This window comes from Macrobrachium nipponense, chromosome 49 (genome assembly GCF_015104395.2).
Source record: "Macrobrachium nipponense isolate FS-2020 chromosome 49, ASM1510439v2, whole genome shotgun sequence".
Lineage (NCBI taxonomy): Eukaryota > Metazoa > Arthropoda > Malacostraca > Decapoda > Palaemonidae > Macrobrachium > Macrobrachium nipponense.
In genome coordinates, this window is record NC_087224.1 from 4,539,063 (window position 1) to 4,564,148 (window position 25,086).

At 43.1% G+C, this 25,086-nt stretch overlaps 1 long non-coding RNA gene and 1 pseudogene across 1 annotated transcript; both read right to left on the reverse strand.

Moving 5' to 3' along the window:
• Positions 1–359: 359 nt before the first annotated feature.
• On the reverse strand, positions 360–25,086 carry LOC135205186 (nucleolar complex protein 2 homolog; annotated as a pseudogene).
• LOC135205276 (uncharacterized) lies at positions 13,663–15,983 on the reverse strand. Its single transcript, XR_010312508.1, has 3 exons — positions 15,878–15,983; positions 15,077–15,194; positions 13,663–13,802 (listed from the first exon to the last, which is right to left on the reverse strand). It is a non-coding gene; the product is annotated as an uncharacterized LOC135205276 (long non-coding RNA).

Sequence of the window (25,086 nt, forward strand, 5' to 3'; positions counted from 1 at the left end):
ACTTCCAACAGGCAGACTAGTTCCCACCCGCAAAGCAAGTGTCTTAAGTCAAGGTACTTGTAAGAAAAAGTACGTAATATAAAAATTTTCAGCATATTTACAAAGTACTTTAGAATTGATTAAGCATATGTTATGAATTTATAAATATGTAAACTTAGGGGTAGGGGGACTATGTCTGGGAGTCTTGTACAATTTTTAAGTGACAGATCTCAAGTAGTTGAGTGTCATTTTTTTTTTTTTTTGCTTAGAAACTATCGTGTTTGGTTTTCCACAGGGAGGTATTTTTGGCACTTGTATTAATTACCTTAATAAATAATAATATGACAGTATGCAGAGAAGAGTGGTTTGTGATATTGTAATCAGCACTTAAAACAAACATCTGGGAATAGGTACAGTACTTTTAATGTTATGATCATCTTACAATATCCATTTCCATAGAGCATCAACACACAAGCATTTTCAAAAATTAACTGTCCGTCATCACTCTCCAGATCATAATCATCATCGAGTGGTTCATCGTCATCTGAAAACTGGAACTCTTTAACGACATCCTTGCCACCCTTGACAGGAGCTGCCAGTTCATCAAGGAGGCTGTCCGCTTCTTCCACTTTCGGCTTTTTCTCTGGCGGACCATTTACTTTCTCATCACCGCCACTAACTTCCTTATTTTCATCTTCACTGCCTTCCACATTGTCATCTGCTGGTCTGGAAAATAATTAAAAATTAAACTGACAGAAAAATAAGCAAAGATCTAGACTGAAATTTCTGCACAAATGATCCCAAAATACAAACTAACACGAAGTCTTGCTTTTCCCTCCATCATTATCATTAGTATACTATGATTATTTATCAATCTATCAAAAGTAATTATAGAATCATTGTAAGTCAAATAATTTAAAGATACATATCATATTACCTTAAATGTTTAAAAAAATATACTTATTTTCTAATTCTGTACATACAACTTTACACTACAATATTTACGCTTTCTTGATACAATCACATTACAGTAATTGAATCTCACAATAATAGTCGTCTCGTACTTTTGGTACCTGTTAGGACCATTCATTTTTCAAACACTGCCTAGGAACTTGATTTTGCTGGCAGTGCAAGAAAACTACTAGAAACCAACTAAAAATACAGGCAGTCCCTGGTTATCGGCAGGGGTTCCGTTTTCGGCTGGGTGCTAATGAGCGAAAGCCGCCATTAACCAAAACTTGGCTTTATGGGGCTTACGGTGCAGACATCCGGTTCATGGTGCCATGCACTAGACAAGCCCCATAAAACCGGATTGCCATTAACAGAGTCCGCTAATAAATGGGGAGTGCCTGTACCAAGATGAAAAGCTATCCCAAAAAGAACTGGCTGCCTAACCTATTAATCAAAAACCACTAGCATGCAGTTTGTTGAGAAGTGGTTACTAATAATTCACTCTCCCCATACAACACTGCCAACAGCTCCACTCCCATCCTGCCCAACATTCTGACCCTTTCACCCCCAGCCTGGAAACTTTTTCCTCTTTTCCTCAGCCCCCCACCCTCACTCGCCCTTCCTCAGCTATTTAAGGGATTTGACGAAGGAAAAAATCTATTTCTGGGTGATTGGCTTGTGTCGCCCTATGAAAGGATCCTTAATATCATTCTTTCTAGGTAAAAATTAATCTAAAATTACCAGAGAAAAACAAATTAAGAAAATGTCAGTAAAACTGACTCGCTCACTCTTAAAAAGAAGTGTCGGTATGGCAATAGGGGCGAGTGGGAACACTACCACGAGACATTCACCAATTAGACCTTCCAATCAGAATCCCCACACAAGAGAGAGCTGATACCAACGGGCGATGCGGCCGCTACTACTACTACTAGAGGACGCCACGGACAGCAGCGCCCCTAGCGGACATCCTTAATCTAAAAACATCTTGTCCTGCAGGGGGGGGGGGCAAACAATACAGGGTGGGTTTCATAGGGCGACACGAGGGGGGGGCAATCACCCCAGAAATATGATTTTTCCTTCGTCAAAAATCCCTTTTCGGGCTCAGCTCGTGTCAGCCTATGAAAGAGTACCAGAGAAACAGACAAGATGGGAAAAAAGGACAAATGAAAAGCAGTTTGTAAAATGAGGGATATAATATAAGTAAATCAATTATTACTGCATATAAACCAAGTACTTAAGGCTAACTTATTCTAAACAGTGACATAAAAAAAGAAAGTTTAGTAATGTAAAGTACTTAAAATTACAGTAAACATAGTAAATTATAATAATGCAGTGTAAATTTTAACAAAATAGATTTACTTAGATAAAAAAAGTTTATTTTACAAAAATATACAAAACAACATTGTTTTCCTACCCCTAGCAATAAAAAATAAAGGGTAGGTACACTGAAGTACATTATCAGTACATAGTGTGGATGTCCCTAGCAAAAAAAAAAAAATAAGGGGCGGGACAATCCACTAATATGATCTCAGCGGCCTAAGGCTAGGATATCCGAGTAGCATGGCGATAGGGTGAGGCATGTTGGATGAGGTAGGTAGAAAGGAGACCTGGATCTGTACTACGACTACTATACAGTATCAGGAGAAACAATGTTTCCCGCTGCTACTGCTGAAAATTTTAAAGATTCCAAGGACTTTAGATAATGACGTTTAAAGACTGTCGGAGATTTCCATCCAGTATACTTTTTAAGATCCTCAAAGTTCATATGTTGAAAGTAATTAATTGAGGTGGCTACTCCCCTGATGTCATGTGCTTTTGGGAATGAATCAGGATTGGCTTGTTTAATGAAGTAAAGGATTTGTTGTCTAATACCTTTTACTGACAAAGTACCACCTTTTTCCCTCATGAAGAGAGAACCTGAGGATCTTGAGGATGTACGAGATAGAAAGGCTCTTAAAGTTGATACTGGGCAAAGAGAAGGGTCTTGCGGAAGTGGGATGACTTTCCAAAGGGCCCCCCACCTTGCAAGGAGGATCCTCATTTTTAGCCAAAAAACTACGATCCGGTAGCAAGCAGAACTTCTCCTGAGGGGAGGAATTCCACATGACCCCGCAATCTCTGGATAGAGCCGACAGTTCTGAAATTCTAGCTCCTGGAAGCTAGGCTTAATAAGAATAATGTCTTTCTAAGAAGCATTATGAATGTACAAGACGAGTTGTCAGTATCTGGAAGCTAGTTTGAGGACATCATTTAAGAACCATGAAACTGCAGTAGGCCTTTGAGAAGGTCTAAGTCTAGCACAGGCTTTAGGAATAGACGTTGAAATAAGATTCAGTCAGATCTATCTGAAAACCTAACTGAAAGATCTTCTTCAAAGCCGATTTATGAGTAGTAATAGTGCTAGCTGCTAAACCTTTTTCAAACAAGGATCTGAAAAAGGATATAGCTAGATTAACTGTCATGGTTGTAGTGTTTGATTCTTTCAGGAAGGATGCTAATTTTTTAACAGCTGAGTCATATTGTCTAATAGATGACTCTCTCTTATCTGATTCTAGGAAGAGGATATTTGTGGATCAATATTAGCATCTTTATTAGCCGCAAACTTCATGAAGTCCATAAAGTTAGGGTCTGAAGAATTCCTGAGGAAGCGAACACAGTCCTCATTTGTACTGATTGTGACAGCTTGGGATTGGGAATCCGTTGAGGTCGGAGACCCAATTCCAGAAAGTAGAGGATACCAGTTGCTCTTGGGCCAGTCCGGTGCAATCAGAGCTACTATTCCCTTGAAAGTCCTCAGCTTGCTCAAGACTTTCAAGAGGAGATTCACTGGAGGAAAAGCATAAATTTTCCTCCACTGATCCCAATCTAACGACAGGCGTCCGTGGTATAAGCCAGAGGGTCCAGGTTGGGGGCCACATAGCAAGGGAGCTTGTGGTTCGCTTGTGAGGCGAAGAGATCTACTTGGAGACCTGGGAATCTCCGGCATATCCACCGGAATGACCCGTCGTCTAGGGACCATTCCGATTTCCAGAGGGGACTGACCGGGGCGGACCAAAGCGTTCTGCTATCACATTTCTTACCCCCCGCCAGGTGAGTGGCGGACAGGATGCCATTTGTGTTTGTTTGCTAGGGCAAAGATGGCTATCATGACATGGTTCACATGCTTGGATTTGGACCCTCCTCTGTGGTGCAATGAACTACCACTGCACTGTCCAAAACTAGCCTTAGATGAGACTTTTTCGGGGGAAGCAGTCTCTTCAAGGTAAGAAATACTGCCATTGCTTCCAGAAGCGTTATGTGGCGCTGGCGTAATTGAACTGACCAAGTCCCCTGAACCTGTTTGAACTGAGAATATCCCGGACAGGGAGGCATCCGTTGTGAATGGTTAACACTGGAAGGGGATATTGAAGGGGTACCGCTTGGCTAAGTTCTTTACTTTTGACCATGGACGGAGTTGATTGCGAAGGATCTGTGGAATTACTGATAACTTGTCTCGAGATTTGGCGTTTGCTCTCGATCGCCAAACTCGATTTATATCTTTTAGCCTTGCTTTCAGGGGAGGATATCTGTTCACCGAAAGCAAACTGAAGGGAACCTAGGATTCTTTCCTGGCTTTCTCCTTGATGTTGTTTGCATTTGAGAAAATGTCTGACAGATTTTTGCTATTTCCTTCCGTTTGGCCACTGGAATTGACAGATTGTGGGAAGACAAATCCCATTGGATTCCTAGCCACTGAAAACGAGACTCCGGGGTAAGTCTGGATTTCGTTTTGTTTATCTGGAACCCCAGCCATGTCCTTCCAGAAAGTGAACTACCTTTTTGGTGGCTTTGAGGCATTCCTCGACTGTTGGTGCCCAGATCAACCAATCGTCGAGGTATGCTGCTACTATTATTCCCTGAGCTCTCAATTGCTGCACAACCACTTCTGCTATTTTCGTGAATACCCTGGGGGCTACATTCAGACCGAAGGGCATCACTTTGAATGAGAATGTCTGATTTCCTAGCCTGAATCCTAGGAATGGCGGAAGTGTCTGGCTATAGGGATATGATAGTATGCTCTGTAGATCGATGGAGCATGTGACGGCTCCACGAGGAAGTAAGGTCCCTTACTTGCGAGAGGGTAAGCATCTTGAACTTGTCGCAACGATGAAAGAGTTTAGCTTTGACAAGTCTAAGATTACCCTTCTTTTTGTTGAGCCTTTCTTTGGCACGCTGAATAAGCGACCTTGAAATTTTAGATGCTTGACTCTCGCAATAGCTCCTTTCTGAAGGAGTTCCTTCGCATAATCTGTCAATTCCTTTGATGGTATTTGGCGGAATGATTTGATTGGAGGGGGATCTTTGATCCAACTCCAACCCAATCCTTTGGACACTATGCTCTGTGCCCAATTGCTGAACCCCCACCTGTGACGGAAGAGAACAGCCTACCTCCTACCTGGGGAGCCTCATTGTTGATGGGCGGGTTGACCACCACGCCCTCCTCTGAACTGCTTACTCCTTGTCGCCCTCCCTGCGCCCACGCTGGCAAAAGTAGCCTCTCTGCCCTACCTCTCGATTGTCTATTAAAGGGAGGGTAGGCCTGACCTTCATACATAGGGTTGAAGGCCGGCGAGAGTGCGTAGGAGGTCGAAGGTTGTGACTGAGGAGACAGCAGGAGGATGGGCTGGTTCTGCTTAGATGTAGAAGGTTGTCCCTGTTGGGTAACCGGGACGGCCTGAACGAATTGCTGCTGTTGCTGGTGTTTCTGGTAAGGCTGGAACCTTTTACCAGACTTCTTTGGTTTCTTACCAGCAGTGGGGACGGATTCTTGCTTCCTCTTAGATGAAATACCCCACCTAGCTCTAAGGCTCTGGTTGAGCCTAGCAGCCTCGTGGTGTACCCTCATTTACAGCGGACTCTGGGAAGAGATCCGCTCCCCACATGCTAGAAGCCAGGAGTCTATTAGGCTCGTGCCTAATAGTGCACTCCTGCAGAACGTGCTTTCGGCAATTCCTCCTAGCTTGGAAGAAGTCGAAAGCATCCGTCTGAACCGTCTGAAGCTGGGATTTGGCCAAGATTTTAAACAAAGGTTCCGTGCCATACGAGAGAGCAGCCATCTCTGTTATAATCAGCGAATTGAGGGACCTGCCAAACCTAGTTCGAGCGTCGAAACTCCGCCTGAATACAAGGAATCAGGCAGGCCTTGGGAGCTTTTCGCCGAATCTGGGTCCATGGCGGTCAGTCCGGTTTGTTGAGCTTACCAAGCGTGAACGGTGGCTGGGCAAGTTTCTCCCACAAGTTCTCCAAAAGAATCTGTGGGAAGAGCGGAGAAGTAGACTCTGCCTCCCTTAGCTGTGGCATGGGCTCATCCTTGAGGACTGCCTGAAGAGTCGTCTCTACTATTTTTGTAGCGAACGGAAGAGAAGCCTCCTCCTCCGTCGCAAAAATAGTGAAAGGACTCTTGTAAGCCTGGAGCTTGGTGTTTGTACACTCCCAGTCCTCAAGGCAGTGAAACCATTTGTCGCGTTGAGGCATGATCTCTACTGTAGAGAACGTTCTCCCACCCTAGAGATCTTGTCCTCCCTAGTAAGCGCCGCTACGGTCAGCCTAGCATAGCCAATGAAAGGCTGCGTCAAACCCGGAGGATAAACTCGAAGTCCTCATCCTTCGAGTTCCACACTCCGGGATAGAGATCATACCATCCTTAAACGGAGCGTAAGCGGCTACTCTCCATGGGTTTCTCCATAGAGAAAGCTGGTAGTGACTCTATGGTGGAAGCTGGAAAATACCAGCACTTGTTACTGGGGTAGACTGGAAGAGGGACCTGAGAGAGCCCAGCTACTCGGTCCTCATTCTCTCTAACTCTGTTAGAGAGATCTTGGATGGACTGGCCCGATTGAGACAGAGTGCTCGACAGTTGTGCGAACATCTGCTCAAACTTTGTTCCTAGGGCGGAGACTTGAGAGCCAACCATCTCACCCACCTGTTGCATCACCACTGCTGAGAAAGCAGTGGGATCAAAGGTGCTGGGTCCCGCTACTCCAACCGGCGTTACCGGAGTGGATGCGGTGGAGGCCGGAGAAGGCATTGGCTCGGCGGGAGAGCGCGAGCCTTCTCCTTAGAAAACTTGCTTCTAGAGCTCTTTGAGTATGAAGAGCTCGGCTTGGCCTTCACCGCGTCCGCATAAGAAGTCGAAGACTTCTTAGCTGAAGAAGACGACGACGACTTTTTAGAAGTCATCTTAACTAGGGTCTTCGGTTCTCTCTGTCCCTTCACCTTTGGGGGTACAGAGAGAGCGGGAGAGCGGGTAGGGATCTCAGATCCCACAAAGCCTTGGAAAGAAGCACTTGAAGAAGGGACAGGAGAAGATCCAGGAGCCGCAACCAAGGAAAAGACCTTGGGGCACCCGACACACCTACCTCAACCAACAAATCCTCAGCACCTACCGCCATAGGCTCAATGTTAAGGTCCCAGGGTAGCGACGTCCGGGACCGACTCCTGTGTGGCCACGACCCGAAAGACTGCTGCATCTCTTGCCTGGATGGAGGCTATGAGAGGGGCTACGGATATGGGGTCAACACACCCTGTTGACTTGCCCCCGGGGAAGATCTGAACGGCCAGCTTTTTTGTCTAAAATGTAAGGCTGGCCTTTGGCGGCGTTCTTTCCGAAGCCGCCTACCCACGCTTTAAGGGTTGCAAGGGCGACCTCCCTCACACCAGCAGCCCCCTCCACCAGCTGACTGGCCAGGTCGTAGCAGATGGCGCAGGCTTCCGGGTGCCAGACGATCATATCGTTGTACGGTGTGGCACACGGAGCGTGAGACATGCACTCATCGTGGGCGCAGGGGTCGTACAACGTCGCGTTGCATCCCAGGACCTGACAGTTGGTAGCCTGTAAGTGGAAAGATACATAAGTATCAGGAGAACACTTACAGCCTAACAGTTACTCCGCTGGTGCCGGAGCGAGAAAGTTAGATTAAACCAGAGCCCCGCCATAATACGTGTGGTAGTAATATGGTTGGTTTGTCCTAGGCTACGCCGGAGACAAGAGATAGAATCTAACCAGGTGTGGTGGTGAAATGAAAACCACGACGGATAATGGCGGAGATGGTATACATATAAAATAAATAAAATAAATAAAATTATAGAAATCATCATAAAACTAGGGTATATCCTTAAAATAACAATAATTATCAAACCTTTCCCCACCCGTCTACTAGAAGAGTGCCCGGGTAAGAAGCAAGCTCCCTTCGGTAGCGGGGGAGAGATGCAAGGATATAGTAGGCAAGCAACCGACCACTAGTAGTGACCACCCCGCCCGCTGGTGGAGCCAGTAATCTATAACCAAAGGTGCCCCGGCTGCGCGGAAGGCTCCGTTCGTTACAGAGAGGGAAGGGTGGCTGAGCAACTGGGGAAGGGGGGGGGGGGGTCTCGGCGTAACACAGCGGGAGAGAGAGGGGGGGGGGGGTGGCCTACTCCTCCCCGTCCCAACAACTACCGCTCGGTGACCCGGTACCAATATGAGTGGTCGCCCTATACCCCCCACCCCCCGCTGGGGGGCCAACCCCTGGCCTCCTCAGAGAGAGAGGGAGGAAGGCAACTGAGGTTGTCATGGCAACCAAGGGGTCCCCCAGACGCCTCCCTATACCTGGTAGGGAGGGAAGGGGAAGGGTAAGGTGCGATGGAACACGTGACCGCAAGTGGCCTAAGCCGCGATAGCAACACAACCGTGGAAGGGCCACGTGAACCAGGCTGTACCAATACATGGGACATGCACCTAGGCTAGCCTCACCCTAAATAGAACTAAATTTACATCGTAAAGATGAAAAGACACTTTTAGTAGAAGAAAAAGAAGCCCAGGAGGAGGCAAACTGTTCCGAGGAACAGAAAGCCCTACTCGGAGCCAGCGATAGCCGATGAAGAGCAAGAGCCGGGATGCTGGGCTGGAACACAGAATAGCCCTAAATACCAAACTAAGAGAAATGGTAAAAGGGCTAACCTAGCTAAAAAAACTCGATGTAAAAAACGATGAACGTGATATAGTAAGCCCATAAGTATAAGAAGTCCCAGTATGGAAGACCGGGAATTCTTAACGAGGCAGCATGGCGCCGCCACGAGTCAACCGGGAAACCGTATATGACCTATTAGAAGGAAAATACTGGTTCCTGGAAGACTAAAATACAGTAAAACACTACTTATGAGGCACTTAACTTAGCCGTTGCGATGGCAGAACGTTCCATGATAGATGGTGAGATAAATCCTCGTGAAAATAGCACAAGCAAGAAAATGCGTCCGAACGCTGGCGGCTAATAATTTAAGGATGACCGCTAGGGGCGCTGCTGTCCGTGGCGTCCTCTAGTAGTAGTAGTAGCGGCCGCATCGCCCGTTGGTATCAGCTCTCTCTTGTGGGGATTCTGATTGGAAGGTCTAATTGGTGAATGTCTCGTGGTAGTGTTCCCACTGCGCCCCTATTTGCCATACCGACACTTCTTTTAAGAGTGAGCGAGTCAGTTTTACTGACATTTTCTTAATTTTGTTTTTCTCTGGTAATTTTAGATTAATTTTACCTAGAAAGAATGATATTAAGGATCCTTTCATAGGCCGACACGAGCTGAGCCCAGAAATGAGTTAAGCAGCATTACCAAAACTTACTTAGACTCCCACAGCATTGCCAACCAAAGATATATAAGTATATATAATTAATATATATATCTTTGGTCCCTAGATCCAGCTTATCCAAATAATGTGGAGTTCTAGATAAGGTGGACCTGGATAATCGAGTTATTACTGTATTCAGTTGCTGAGACACTACAAATATTCCAGGGAACTGCTGAACGATAAAGGTCACATTAAAGAAGAAATGCCAAGTTCAAAAGCCTGTACCTTATTTCTGTATCCTCTTCATCCTCTTCATCTGATGCAGACGTATCATCGCTTTCTTCAAGTTTACGTTTTTTCACCGATGGTAAATCAAAATCAGGGACACTGACTGAATCTGCTATTTGCTGCTGGAATTCCTTCTCTCGTATTTTGCGCCAACTCTCATAGTATTTATTGAGTGGGGTGCCAGTTTGTTTAACTGAAACCTCCCAGTTTTTTACCGCTTCAAGATCTGCTATGCCAAATGTGACTATCTTTCCTTCGATCTTCGATAAAATCACTGTTCTCACGTATCTTGTCCAGGAGCTGCTTGAACTTCTTACAGTAGTTTGGAGATTTACATTTCTTCACAAAGGTTTTCAGTTGCAAAACTGTTGGTACAACAAAATCTGGGAAGCCTATTGATGAGCTCACCACACTCAAATAGTTGACCATACCATCATACACTTGATCAACCACTCCATCTTTAAAAGCGGACTCTTTCAACTCTCCTCTTGCTAGCCTAAGAATGCACATCCAGTTGAATGGTCTCACAGATGTCTTTTTTTGGTTGTTTGAAGTAATTGCTTATTAAGAACCTGAAAAGATAAAACAAGCTTCAATTATGGGATAAGAAAATGTGTGAAATGCCTGTTTGAGGCATCTCAAAGGAAAATAGATGCTTGCATTCTAGAAAACAAATAGCATCCCTTATCTACATAGATGCAAACAGGATACCTCCTGATAACAGTCTAAATTGTCATTAACACTTAAACGAAACTAACTACCACTTCTAGTAATCTGTCTGCAACATATGAAAACGCTCCCTTAACAGGTGAAATAAGAGGAGATGAAATAAACAGCAGCAAAACTAACTACAGCTAAAAGCAAGTCAAGAAGGGAACGACGGAATACAGAAGAAACATGGATGCTCTAAGTCCGAGGAAAACTTGCCAGTAGAAAAACAACTTGAAAATTCTTTTGTCTAAAGAATGCCTCGACTCTTACCTAATTCCAGGTATTAACCATTAATTAACAGAGATGTAGTTTGGAAAGCCATGTAGCATTTGATGACTAAATTAATTTTATAAATTAAGCATTTATTTCTTCAACAGGCTGTCCACAAAACTGACCAAGCAAACAAATTGGGAGAACAAAAAAAGTTAACTATAATTAGCACTGCAATGAGCAGATGAACTCACCTCTAATAAGAATGGCAGTACAGGTATGAAGGTGCCAGTCTTTCTGGATAATTCCGTCAAGATTCTGCATATGTGGAAAGCTAGAGGGAAGAATGTTGGTGTCGGCTGCAGTTTCATGGTACCAATGGCAACCTGGAAAAATAATGCATTATGCACAGGAGGACTTTCCTTACAAACTTCCTTGGAACATAAAATAAAAATACTTATAATAACCAGTTCCCCTAACAGCAGGTGGCTCCAAAGAAAAAAAGTCACTGCTATATTTGTGACTTTAATGCTGAATTATGGGTGAACTCCTAAAGCAGAAATTTTCAATAACATCTGATGCCTGACATTACTACACAGATGGCTAATTTTCAACTGGCTGAATTCACTTTCAAATTATAGTAAATACAGTATTGCAAGCAGCTCAATGAAATGCTTTCTTCCATTAACTTTTCATTCTTTCCACCTAGTTCTCCAACTTCTTAAATCTCAATTTTGTCCCATTTTTACTTCTAATTCCAGATCAGTCCCTTTAGGTATGCCCATTTCTCACAGATGTAACTAAGTGTTTTAAATAAACCGCAAAATAAGTTGAATCAACAGGTTATGGATGGATTAAAGCATAAGTTTGCTACATTCTTTTCAGATATTTTAAAATGTAACATTTCCTTGGGTGGATGATGCACTGCCTATAAAACAAACTTAAAATTTATTTTTAAAAAAATTATTGGGCAAGTTACACACACTACTGGCAATCATGGATCGACCTTCAGGGAAAATACTGAATAAACTCTTAAAAAAACATTGGAAGATAGAAGCAACTTACCTGTGTGACTGGAAAGATCATAGGCTGAAGTATGGCATTTGGATGAGTTTTCCCCAAAAGATCACACCAGAGGTTTAAACAGTGAATATACTGCCAGTTATAAACAAGCTGCACACGTTCCTGAAAACAAAGTAAGATAACTTAAACTTTTTTATTTCTGATGGATGGAAATTATTTATTTTCTGTCCATTTTTTTAAGTATTGATTTCCATCATGAAAGGAAAAATATAACAAAACCCACTTAGAAAGTGAAAAATTGTCACTCACCTTCTTAGGAAGTATAATAGCATTCCGAAGGTGTATAGCCATCTGACGGATATATATAAACGCATGCCTATAAGCACGTGCAAAATCCAACATGTATAATTCGACCAAAGATACACGCATGAAATCAATAAGGCCCCAAGTAGATGGTGAAGTGAAACGACAGTTTTGCACATATGCTATGTACATTTTCTGAAAGAAAATACAATACTAATTCAAGAACAATGCTCATGAAGCACTTACAGAAAGATTATGAGACTAAGAAAGCTAAAAATACTTGTGTAAAAATGAAAAATAAAAATATGCCTTTGAGTAAGTAAAACCCCAATTCTCCAACTACGTACATTATTTAGTATGAATCTGAGTGAAATGCAAATTATGGAACACATATAATATACTTTATGTGAATGTTCCTAGTTCAAGCAACAATGAATATAGTTTTACATACAACCAATTCAGAGAATGGCAATTTATCAAATATCTAATTTTGTAATTGCAAACTACCTCTGCATCGTACCTTTAAAACTCATATCTATCTCGTTAGAAAACAGACTCCTCACCTTGAGCATCCATTCCAAAAATTCGCCATGTAGGATCTGAGTCAGCCTGAACATGGCCATGAAAGCCAAAACTCTAACTTTTTTATCGCTTGTAGCCCACATGACAATGAGTCTTCTTGCAAGCAGTCTGCTCATGCTCTTGTGTCCTGCATAGAAAGGTATAATAAGGTAGCACTGCCATTTCTAAGGACTGCTTCAGCCCCACACTGGGTTCGGCAACTACTCGGTCAACTAAAGAAAACAAACAATTCATTAAAATACTGAAATGTGTATAGGAAAATAAGAACTATATTCTGAAAAAGATAGCCTACATATACTGAGATAAGGATTCTCTAACACTATAACAATAACGTATAGCCTTGGGCAGACTTCAATCTATAAATTTAACTTTCACAATTTCTATAAAAATGAAGCACTAAATTCAGTAACTGTCAATTCTTTGTAAGCCTTTTTCTTAAAAGTAATACAGTGGTACAAATGCCAATCTTTGGATTTCTTCAGTTACAAAAAGTTATGTCATCACACAGACCAGAGGTAAAGCAATTTCATTCTTCATGTCACAACATAACCAGTTCCCACATGACTCATACCAGAATGTCACATCAGGTTAAAGGAACAGAATACACGCAACATGTTTATTTGCTATGTTCGAGCTGCTCTGATGTTCGAGCTGCTCTGATGTATAGTTATGACACCTAATAATTTTCGTAAGTTTTCTCTGATGTCCTCTGACAAGACAATAACCTTCAACCATCTGACCACAACCAACATAACCACAACAAACAATTGCTTCTTAGAAAAGAGTTTGTTCTTCACTGTTGGCACATGCTATCCATCCCTCTCACTTCCCCACATTCTATGAATAATCAAAACCTCTTTCCAAACCGTTCGCATGTTTCATCAACTAACATTAGTCTAAACAGCACTGAAACCAAGATAGAAAGACCTAGTTAATTAAACTAAAGTAGTACTACAATCAATGTGAGCACTGGCCATCGCTTATGGATACGTAAAATCAGAAGCAAATAATTCAATAACTTACTGCAATCATTTGTCGAAGATACGGCTTGATACTATTCTTATATTTACTCCATCGTTTAGATGCTGTGGGCAACTGACTTTTATCCTTAAGCTTGAAGACGGTTCTCAATGCAAAGGCCATATTTTTCAAACACAGTCTCACAACAGCATTGAAATCTGCAAAATAAAAATAAAAATAAATAAATAAAATTATTAGTTTAAATATTTTCATACATGTATTTGCTACTTTGTATCTGATCAAAGCTCTTCAAACCAAAGTTGTTCACCATTTACTTGCCTTGCAGTTAGTCAAGCAACTATCTTGCAGAACTTGAATAATCTACTTTTACCATTAAAATGCACAATTTTGTTCATCAAAATTCATTTAAAAAATACCACAATAAAATAAGATACTGAATGGTACATAACAGTATATATGGAATTTCTTCAACACCCTATAAACAGACAAAAACGTTAAAAACCACCATTTCTATTGCAGTATTAAAATTATTATCGAATACTTGAACATGAAGCTTCAATATTAAGTAAATCCTGCAGCAAGGTAAAGTTAAAAAGAGATCAAAGTAACATGGAAAACCGAAAGTCCGAAGCAAAGTCGCTGCTTCCAAAGTGACTCTGCAATTCACAATGGAAATATGATTGACTTGATTGATTGTATGGTGCTTTTACGTTGCATGGAACCAGTGGTTATTCAGCAACGGGACCAAACGGCTTTACGTGACTTCCAAAGCACGTCAAGAGTGAACTTCTATCACCAGAAATACACATCTCTCACTCCTCAACGGAATGGCCGAGAATCGAACCCGTGACCACCGAGGTGGAACTCTAATACCATACCAACTACGTCTCTGAGGCGCTTCCACCAGTTTAATGAGAACAGGAGTGAAACTGCACAGGAGTAGCAGACTAATAAAGACTAATATAGAATGGGACTCTAAAGACATTAGAAGAATCTGGAGAAAATGATGCTACAGAACCTGTCAGGAATAACAATTGATTTGCTACAGCATCCCTTTTATTTACTTTTTATATTATTGTTTTAATACTTTCTCCCAATGCCTTCTGGTTCACTTAGTCTTGAAATCAGAACTACTAACTGAACAGGCAATCATTAGTAGTTCTGATTCAAGACTAAGTGAACCAGATGGCATTGGGAGAAAGTATTATAACAATAATATAAAAAGTTAAAAGGGATGTACAAACAATGTGATAACTACAGAGCAAGAAAATTACAGAAGCAAGCTATGAAAGCATTGGAAAGTGTTAGAACAAGGGTTGCTTCATCGACCAGACCACGCTTCACTGAAATTAATCCATAACATAAGGGCAGATTTGTTGCTCATAGGCATATGCTAACTGTCACCTGAGTGGTCTGCTTGATTATTGCTTTACAACTAAAATACCTGAAGGTATGTATAGTTGCTACTTACTCTGAGATCCTTTCACCACGTATTTGCTTGTTTTCTCTACATAACCTTTCTTTCCGCCAGACAAACTCTCAATTGCTGCCAAGAATGCTTGCTGCACTTCAAAAAAGCTGGCATTGGACTGGAAATAAAAAAAAATTAAGATTACTACAAGAGAAAAATGCTTCTTTTATGAAGGAATAAGGAATTTTTTGGTTCTTTATAAAAGCAAGTTGAAAACCAAAAACTACATAAAATGTAAACTACAGTAACAATAGTGATAACATGCAAAAACTACATAACAGCAGTTTAATAATAATGTTTGCAAATATATAAAGAATATAAATTCTTAGAACTGAAGTAGTTTTACTTTAATTTCATTTTAGATATTTCAAAGTGATCTTATTTCTAAAAAAAAAAAAAACCCCGCCCAATAATTGACACCCCCTCTAAAACACTCATAACTGCCCATCTTGATAGTTCAAACACCAAAAAACCAAAAAACCCCTCCACAAATGCATATACCTACTTATCTTAAATAGTTTTATCAAGATGATTGTTTTTAATTGGTTCCAGCTGGCTCTAGAAGATTATCCTATTGTTAAGACCGAAAGTTGTTCCTCGTTTGAACAAAAATGTATTTAGTCACAAAAATATGAAAAAAATAGTAATTAATTAGTGAAAAAGTCTGCAAACAGGAGAATTTTTCACAAATATGTGGATGTGTTTCACAGAAAAATCCACGAACATGGCGAAGACACGAACCAGAACTACAAATAGGCTGGGGTCAACTGTGCAAAAGAAACTTAGCGCAGCTATACGAACCTCTCACCCTTCAGCTCCTCTTCCCAATCTTGAATTCATCTGTGCAGTGATGTTGCCACCTAGACCCTTCACGTCGTCAATCTCGAGGTCAGAGTCATCACTGTCCCCTCCTCCTGAAACATTTGAATTTTGCATTTAAAAAACTAATGATCTAAATTTTCTCTCATTCAAAAATGTATCCAAAGTAACCTAAATGATAACCTATATAATAGTCAGTCTCTTTAAGCAATTTGATGACTGCAATTCAACCAAAATGAAAGTACAAGACCTGTAACACCCTGCAGGATCTGTAAGTTCAAGAGTATACTTTATTTCAAAAATTAAAAAAAACTTTTATCACGTAATGTATATTTATACCAGACAAACTATCTCAACATGGACAATCAATAATGACTGGAGTTGTATTTATAATTGTAGTCTTGCTAGGAAAACTTATGTCCTTTCTGGCTTGTTTCATGATGGCATGTTTTACATCATAGAAGTCATAGTATTATTTTTTATTGTTGGAAGTAGTAGTTTATATATACATAAATTATTATTTTATTGTTGGAAAGTAGTAGTTATATATACATAGATTATCTACAAAGTAGAAATAATTCTTACTTATCTTCAGTTGACCAATCTGAGGCATTCATCTTTGAATCTAAAAAACATCCACAATCTCTCCAATATTAGATCAACAGAAAACACAAATTTACCATCCGGGCTTTTCAACCAAAATAGCTAAGTTTTATATTGTAATATAAACTGCACTTTCAAACTTCAATTTTTTCCACCATCCATATACTGATTGCTCCTTTTACTTGCTGTCATACACTTCCTTTCTCTACATATCAACAATTCCAAATTTTTCATCAGTTTTCCAGATTCTTTTCATGAATATCAATAAATAAAAATGTATAATCTGCTATTATCAGCCACTGTACACTTCAATCATAGCTGTTTCATCTCTCATAAGTTTCCAACTACATCTTCTCTCACCCCAGATTCTCAAATAACTATACAGGCAGTCCCCGGGTTATGACGGGGGGTCCGTTCTTGAGACTCATCGTAAGCTGAAAATCGTCGTAAGCCAGAACAACGTGAAAAATCCCTCAGAAAACCTTACTTTTAATGCTTTGGGTGCATTCAAAACTATGTAAAATGACAATTTGTCCAAAATTGCATTTTTCCTAACTATACAAACCTGAGGTCCTTTTACAATAGGAAGGTACTAGCGGCAGCTGGATAGGTCGTAAGCTTTCGAACAAGGGGTTCGGTAGTTAACTGCTTGTCCGACAAACAAATCACTTTTGCTTTTGGCCCAAGCAAAAACTGCAGAGTGAGGGGTGGCATGAGGTGGGACTATGTGTAAAAGGACCTCAGGTTTGTATAGTTAGAAAAATGCAATTTTGGACAAATTGTCATTTGTTCCGCACGGCATACAAACTTCGGTCCTTTTACAATAGGAAGACTCACTTCTTGGTGGGAGGAATCTGAGTCTTTTGTGAACAGACTGGTGTTCGCCCAACCTTGGAATGCCTCCCTGGTCGTAAGAGCGAGGGAGGGTATCCAAGAACCTCTGTCCCGATTGATCTGGGGGTGTGCACCGCAGGATCAAAGGTCAGACCTCTGGACCAAGTACTAAGAGAGAGGCAAGCGTATCTCTTCGTACCAGCAAACAAGAACAAGTTCCTATTTGCAAGAGGCAACATAAAGTTATGGTTTGTCTCTTGTTGGCATCCACTTCCCCCCCCTTGTAGGAGGAAGTGGTGGATATTCGCTCCCATCCCTAGTGAAAGGGATAGGATGGGCTCTGTCGAGTAGTTCACGCGGCATCTCGTCCTTATCCAGCAAGGTGATGACCGTATCCCTCTACCCACAGGTAGAGGGAGAGAAAAAGATAGGAAGAGAAGCCAGTCACTCTCTCATTCACTTATCTATTCTTACAGTCACACCAGGACTCGATGCTGTTCAGCCTGCTAGGGTCTGGGTTAGCTACACAACGTGTTGAGCAGCCACCCCACAGGTCCCAAGGAAACGATCCAAGGACCTGTGGGCAATATCCAAAAGGTAGGAAGGAGGTGCCAGTGGTCTGGTTGTACCATGCACCCCTGCCTTCAGTACCTGCGCCACGGAGAAGTTCTTGTGTAACTCGAGGGAGTGTACTTCTATGTCATCTTGGTGCTGACGAAGAGTCTTCAACACTCAGCCTGGGATGTCGAGTTTCTTCAGAAAGCGCGGTCGCGCTTTCACAGGACAAAGCAGCATCTCCTTCGCATCGAAGGCGGTGAAGTCCATTAGGGAGGGGATTGTGAAGGACTCTAACCGATCGTCAGGAACCGAAGGGTTCTGAGTCTTCGCTACGAAGTCGGTACGAAATCGAGCGTCACGAATCCCCATCCCCTGGATGCTTGACTTCGCAGGAAAAGTCATGCAAATTACTGAGAGGAAAAGAAGGGAAATGGTCGTATGACCCTATCCCTCTTCTCTCGACTTCGGTGATGTCCTGTACCCATACTGGTCTATCCGTCATCGCAGCGAAGTGTCCCCACCATTCTCCTATCCCCATGCAGTGAAGTTCTTCTCGGTAGTGGATAGGACACCGACACTCAATGGTGGGTGTCGATGGTATGGGTACTGTGACAAGCCGTTAGGACGAAGAAAAGACTGTTATGGAACAACCGAACTAAGTCCACAGCGAAGTTCGTAACTGACTTGGGCGCTCTGACAGCTGCCGACTGACTGCGTTCGGTAGGAGGCAAGTTGTCCAAGCGCCCACGAGCAAGTCACGTGACCTTGCTCCTAAAAGGGTTATGCCAAGAGACTAAACAAATAATTTGTTCGTCACCGATGCCAGAAGGCGAGGTGATGATTCTCTTAAGGCATGTGCCCAACAGGCGAAAGTCAATTGCCTTCTAGAGACCGAGGTCCCTGATGGCAAGATATCTCATAGTATAGTAGTTGATTCTCAGCTAAGGAGAAACAACACTATGTGTCGTTGAAGACGAAGGTGTACAGAAAAAGCAACCTACGTCTTCACAGCTGAAACCGAGAGAAGGATTCTCAAGATTCTGAACCTGTGCTACAAAGACTGAGAACACTAAACCGCTATTCATTGCTGTCCGGTGAGGATCGTAGTTGCAATAAAAGCGGAGCGCTTTTCAGTAATGAAGAGACAGGGAAATACTGCCTGTAGAACTGCTTCTCATGGGCTGAACATTTGGAAGATAGAGCTGTCAGGTCGGAGAGTAGGCGATGTCTTCTGACACATCTGTTAAATTTCGGGGCGAAGCAATGAATAATTGCACACCTACGAATACGAGATATTTTGAAGACAAACTCAGATGTCTGCAAAATCATTCGCATTATCGCGGTGCGATGCAGCGGGAGACTAGTACAGACTTCTGTTACCGCGCGGTAAACAGAAAGATGAAAGAGTCCAAGAGATATCTCTGTTGAAAATTCTCGCAATGTCGAAGGCGATGAAATCAAGCGTCACAGCAGTAGATGGTCCTTCATTATTGCGAGAATCCCCGTTAATCAGAGACTAAGTCCATGAGTTGTTGGGCAGAGATACGGTTCGGTAGTCAATCAAACCAGGGGAGAGAGAGACGTAAACCGACCGTGCATCTCCGAGACCTCGCTGATACTGAGGGCTGCTATCAGCAGTTCAATACGCAGTAGCTCTCGGTGACTCGTCATCCTGAGTTGCCAGGTAGTAATCCATTATTCCACGAAGGAATGCGTTCGGCTAGAACCATCGAGCATAAAGAATACGCTCGAGGCAATTATATTTAAACGAAACGGATTTCGGTAAATACAAAAGCTGATTTGGTGTTGTCATGACAATACCAAAGTATCTAAAAATCGAAACTGATAACTGGCTGGGAGGTTGCAGGCAACCCCGAGTTGCAGTTCAATTAAGATACAATTCGTCTTGGTCACAAACCGTAGAGTTTAACTACGGTATGCGCCTACCCCCCGGACAATTCAACTGTTAAAAGAATCATGTCGCGAGGGTAATATACGTAGTATATTTTGTAGGTTCTGTATCACGACCTCCATCCTAATTCTTTTCCTCTCGAGGAATGAGAATAAGGATTGGAGATCGACCGCCTTCGTTCTCTAGTCAAGAGAGTGAAGGAGAATCTTTCCCAAAGGAAAGCTTCAATGGTGAACAGAATACCGAAGACGATAGTTCAAGCCAAACTGGAAGTTCCCGTCCGTTCTTCTCTATTCCAGTTATCGCCTACTGTGAGATACTCTTCTTTCAGCAGCAGTCTTCTTCCAAATGCTAGAAATTACAGGAATTCGAGCATAGCGAGGTTCCCGATTATCGTGTAACAATTATCGGGGATTCTCGCTCACTTTAGACCGTGGTCTCGCCTAAGTGTTTGGAGATCGTAAAAAACTCGAACACTCTGAGTGCACTAGAAATTCCGTACAATTCTAAGCACTCTGCGAAACACCGAATTCGTCAAACGATATCGGCTGGTGGTCCTCTCGATTCCGTAGAAATCGAGAAAGGGGCAGGATCCCTCCTCAACGACCGGGGCTTACGTCAGTAGGACCCGAAGGTCCCTCGGTAGCGCAGCCCCTAACGTGGGATATTACTTAGAGAAATCTCTGTAGGATCCCTCCCCTCCCTCCCGTAGTGCCGTAAAGAGAGAGGGAATGGGGAGGAAGGAATTGGATACTGGCTCGCCTTCCCAGCGGAACTAGCAGTTGGAGAAGAAAAGGAGCAGCCATCGCCTTACGGCGATGGGCCTCTTCAGAGCCTGGGAAAACGTATCGTCAGGAGAAAACGTTTTTGCCCGAGGAGGGTTACGAGCTCATACTGTAGGTAAGGGTCTGCCGCCACTGTGAACGTCGTCTGGGTGGGGCTGATCGACACCTGACAGGAGAGAGCCAATACCGTCCTCCGACTCATTCCAGTCCTCGTCGAGGTCGAAACCTCTCAGGAGGACGAAGGGGTATTCAAATACGGTGTCCGAAGACACGTAGAAACGCCTCTGTCGCAGTAGAGGAGGTGAAGTAGCTTGTTCGACCGGCCAGAACTGAGAGAGCCTTCTTGTCCGGGAGGACGAGAGACTACCTGGTTCAACACAGTCGGCAAGCTCCGATCGCGGGCAGACCCACCGTCGATTTGGGTTCCCTCTCGGGCCCCAAAACGACTCGAGCCGAGACGTGGCTCTGCTGGTGGAAGCGGCGATCCTTCCCCGAGGTCGTTGTGCTGACGAATCGCGCCATAACCCTCGGCAAAGTTCCTCTGGATCTCGGAAGTCACAGCATCTTGCAGAGTAGGACCGTTAAGCCCTTCGAACAAGAGCATATTCCGAGAACCTTCCTCCTAAGAAGGGGGAACAGCGACAGCCCTCTCGGTCTTCTCCATCCACTTGCGCATACGTCCTTGGCTGGTCCAAGAACCGTGCCTGGCACGTAGGGAGGCGTCGTGGCGGGATCATGAGGGGCGCACCCCTCACGATCACTCCCTCAATACCTCGCTCCTCCCGGTGTAACCCGAGAGGTTGAAGGTACGGGCGAGGCAGACCTGACGCTCCCTCCTCGCTCGCTGGCAGAACCAGCAGGCTTGGAGGGTGCTGGCGATCGTCAACCCCGCAGGTGGCGATCGAGCTGCAGGCCTGGTCGAACCGTCTCGCTGTGGAGAATGGCTGGACTGAGCACAGCGGCCCCGATCTCGAGTGTCAGAAGAGCTGGTGCTGGTTGCCATACCCGATCGCTCTCTGTGAGAGCGACGGTCAGGCGACCTGCAGGCTCCACTGTCACAGTGAGACCGGTGCTTGTCCTCACGGCACGTCACGTCGCTGGTTCCAGCCGTGGCTGGCACCGGCGAACGGGGGGGAAATCTTCCCAGCCTCAGCCGTGGCCGGTCGTGGACCGTCACGTCCCCCGGGTAGCCAGCTGGTCGCCGCGAGACCGAGAGCTGGTCTGGTGAGAGTCGCGTGAGCGGCTGTCACCAGTCTTCCGCCCCGTGCCGTGAACCTGACGCTGAGCGGGCCTCAGAGGTCTGGTTCCTGGCTGCCACAGGTCGCTGGTAGGGCCACGTACACCTCGGTACCTCCCGCGAACGAGAGGCCGAGACGGACCCTGATGCAGTGGCAGAACCACTGACACCAGGCGAGGAAGTACCGGTGTTAGCCGGTACCCCTCTGGTCCCGTAGTCTTCTTCCTTGCGGAAGAAGAGACGGGCCCCGCTCCCGAAGGAGCAGGAGGGACCAGCGGAAGGAACCCTCCTGTCCCACCGAGGTGAGACGGGGTCCGAGAAGCTCCCGAGGGAGACTTCTTAGGAGGGAGGAGGCAACCTTCTTCTTCCTCGGCTGTGAAGCCTTAGAAGTCGAAGGGGAAGAGGCGGCAGCCGACGACGATGAAGAAGATGAAGATGAAGACGACGACGACGACACCTTCCTCCTCTTCTTCGTCAGCTTCCTCAGGACAGACGTAAGATCTGCTATCCAGGGCGGAGCCGGGGCTGCTGTAGCCGAAGCCACAGGGCCCGGACATCATTTCTGGGAAAAATGAATTCCCGCACTTACGCCCTTCAGTCCCGGCACTCGGGTAATCGGAGGGCGTGGTGGAGAAACCAAGATCCTTTAATTCACAATTGAATTCAATGGAAATAAATATGAATGATTGTACTTACAATTCAGTTTCACTAGATAAATAGAAAAAGAAAAACACAACCATGCGAAAGCCAACGACGATGAAGCGGGCAGAGAGCGATGATACACGTCTACACGCCAGCAGGCCGAAAGCAAAAGTGATTTGTTTACCTCCCAGTCGCGCGCGCGCGCCTGTCGGACAAGCAGTTAACTACTGAACCCCTTGTTCGAAAGCTTACGAACCTATCCAGCTGCCGCTAGTACCTTCCTATTGTAAAAGGACAGAAGGTTTGTATGCCGTGTCGGAACAACTGTATTCTTATTGCATTTTTCATAAAAAAACCTTCAAATATTGATTATCTTGCGTTTTTGGTGTCACATTTCTTCTGCCAGATAAGCGTAGGCGTTGTAACCCTGGAAATAATTTCTGATGAATGTAATTGAAAAGCGCCTTAACCTCGGAACGTCGTAAGCCGAACCATCGTAACCTGGGGACTGCCTGTACTACCTTACAGAAAACCTGACACTGTCTTATCTACATAACACCACAGCTTTGCTTTCATCAGAAAGTTTCTCATTAGTATTCTCTACAGATACGTGCATGGGCAAACACCTCCATATCACAGACTTTTACTACTTGAAGGATGAGACTTGTAGCTTAACATGGTCACACTAAAGAATATCATTATAATAGCAGTTTTGGACATGATATATACCTCAGACCCCTGAGGCGAACTTTCAGGATCCTGGCCTTCTTTGTCTTCTGTCTCGTCCTCATCCTCTTCATCAGAACTCTTCAAGTCCATCAGTTCCGAAGACTGCATTCATTGCGGCATAAAATTTCTGGGGTCAGCATCCTTCAGTTTCTCCAGATACTCTTTTTGGCTTAAGTTGGATGCTTCAGCCATCTTCCAATCATCATCAGAAAAATCATCTGAATCTGAAAATTCATTAGAGAGAATCAACTGTAAATCAAAACACTTGACCACAAAATAAACCTGAAGCCTCTATCACAACCAAATATTATGAGATGCTGACATTTCTTTTATTGGAAATTAGTCATAACATCATTAACAGTGATGAAGTTATAGTGAGACAGCCACAGGCATGTAGTATACCCAGCTATGGTGAAAAAACGCTTTAGCAAGTAGTTGGGGTGTTTAGATGACAGCATGTACCCAAAATATAGAAATGATTTTTCATGCAGTGACAGTTAATGCATACTATATGATTGAAAAGGATATCTAAGTAAAAAAAAAATTAAATTCCAGCATTATTAACACCACTTAAGATACTTTATGTATCTATTGACCATTGGTAGTCTATCTACTAATTTTTTTGCCTTATACACTTCCTGTCTCTGAATAATTTTATTAGTGGAATAGCATACCCATTGCTATCACTCTGGCCTGTAGTATACCTCAGATCACATTCACTTGCAGAATTTTCTCTGTATACATTTTTAGAGTAAACAACACAAGTAAAAGATACAAAATCAGTTAAATTAAAACAAAAGGCCATATACGTACTAATGTATGTATGGATAACTTTATGGCAATTACCACATTTTATATGAATTTTTTAGAGGTTTGCGTAACATTTTCTTGTACATCTAATCCCTAACATAGGGAAAAGCTGGCATGAAAATGATGATAATGTTTGCAGGAAGCATATTAAGCATATACAGAACGGATCTTGTTATATTTCCGTAGATTTTAGAAGCACACAGAGGCACATGAGCTATTTAAGTGTAATTTATGATCCTTTGCTTTCACAGCATTTCATAATTATCCCACTTTATAACTTGCAATAATTCCTGTCTTACCTTCTTCATTGTCTGGTTTAGCCTTTTTCAACTTGGAACCTTTATTCTTCTTTGCGACAGACACACCCTTTTTCTTCTTTTCTGTAGAGATGCCATCATCTAAAGCCTGAAGCCAAAATTTGGAAAAAATCAGCAAACTGTTTGATTACAAAACATTTATTAAAAGGCATGACCAAGTATATGCTTCCTATACATCTCTGACTAAATAAAAAGCCATGTATTACTTTCATCATCTTCGAAGACTGATATGAACTCTCTTCTGACTGCAATTACAATTCACTCTCTAGAAAAGTCAATCGTGCATAAGACCACAAAGAGAGCACAAATATAAATATACTATTTACACATATCACTCATAGAGATCATGGTTACAACTTATAAAAGGCAGTAACAAAGAATCCAACTACGTAACTGAATGGCAGAGGCAAAGTGAAAGTAATACATACATTTAACTCCCTCATTAACAGTCAGGAATGAACAGGGTAATGTTTGTAATTTTGAGAGTAAATTGAACAATGTCATCAAAATTCCAGTACTCACACTGTCATCTTCTTGTATCATTGTGAACATATCATCCACTGACATGTTAGCAATCTCATCTTGCTTTCTCTTGTTCACTCCTTTACTTTTTCCTTTCTGGTCCTTTTTCCGTTGCTTTTTATTTCCATTAAATTTTTCCTTGCCTGCCTTGGCCTTCAGTTTCATTTCTGTACTATGAAGGAACAGTTATACCCTGAAGGAAACTGTAACACCCTGGGAAAAAAAAATTACATAATTAGTAA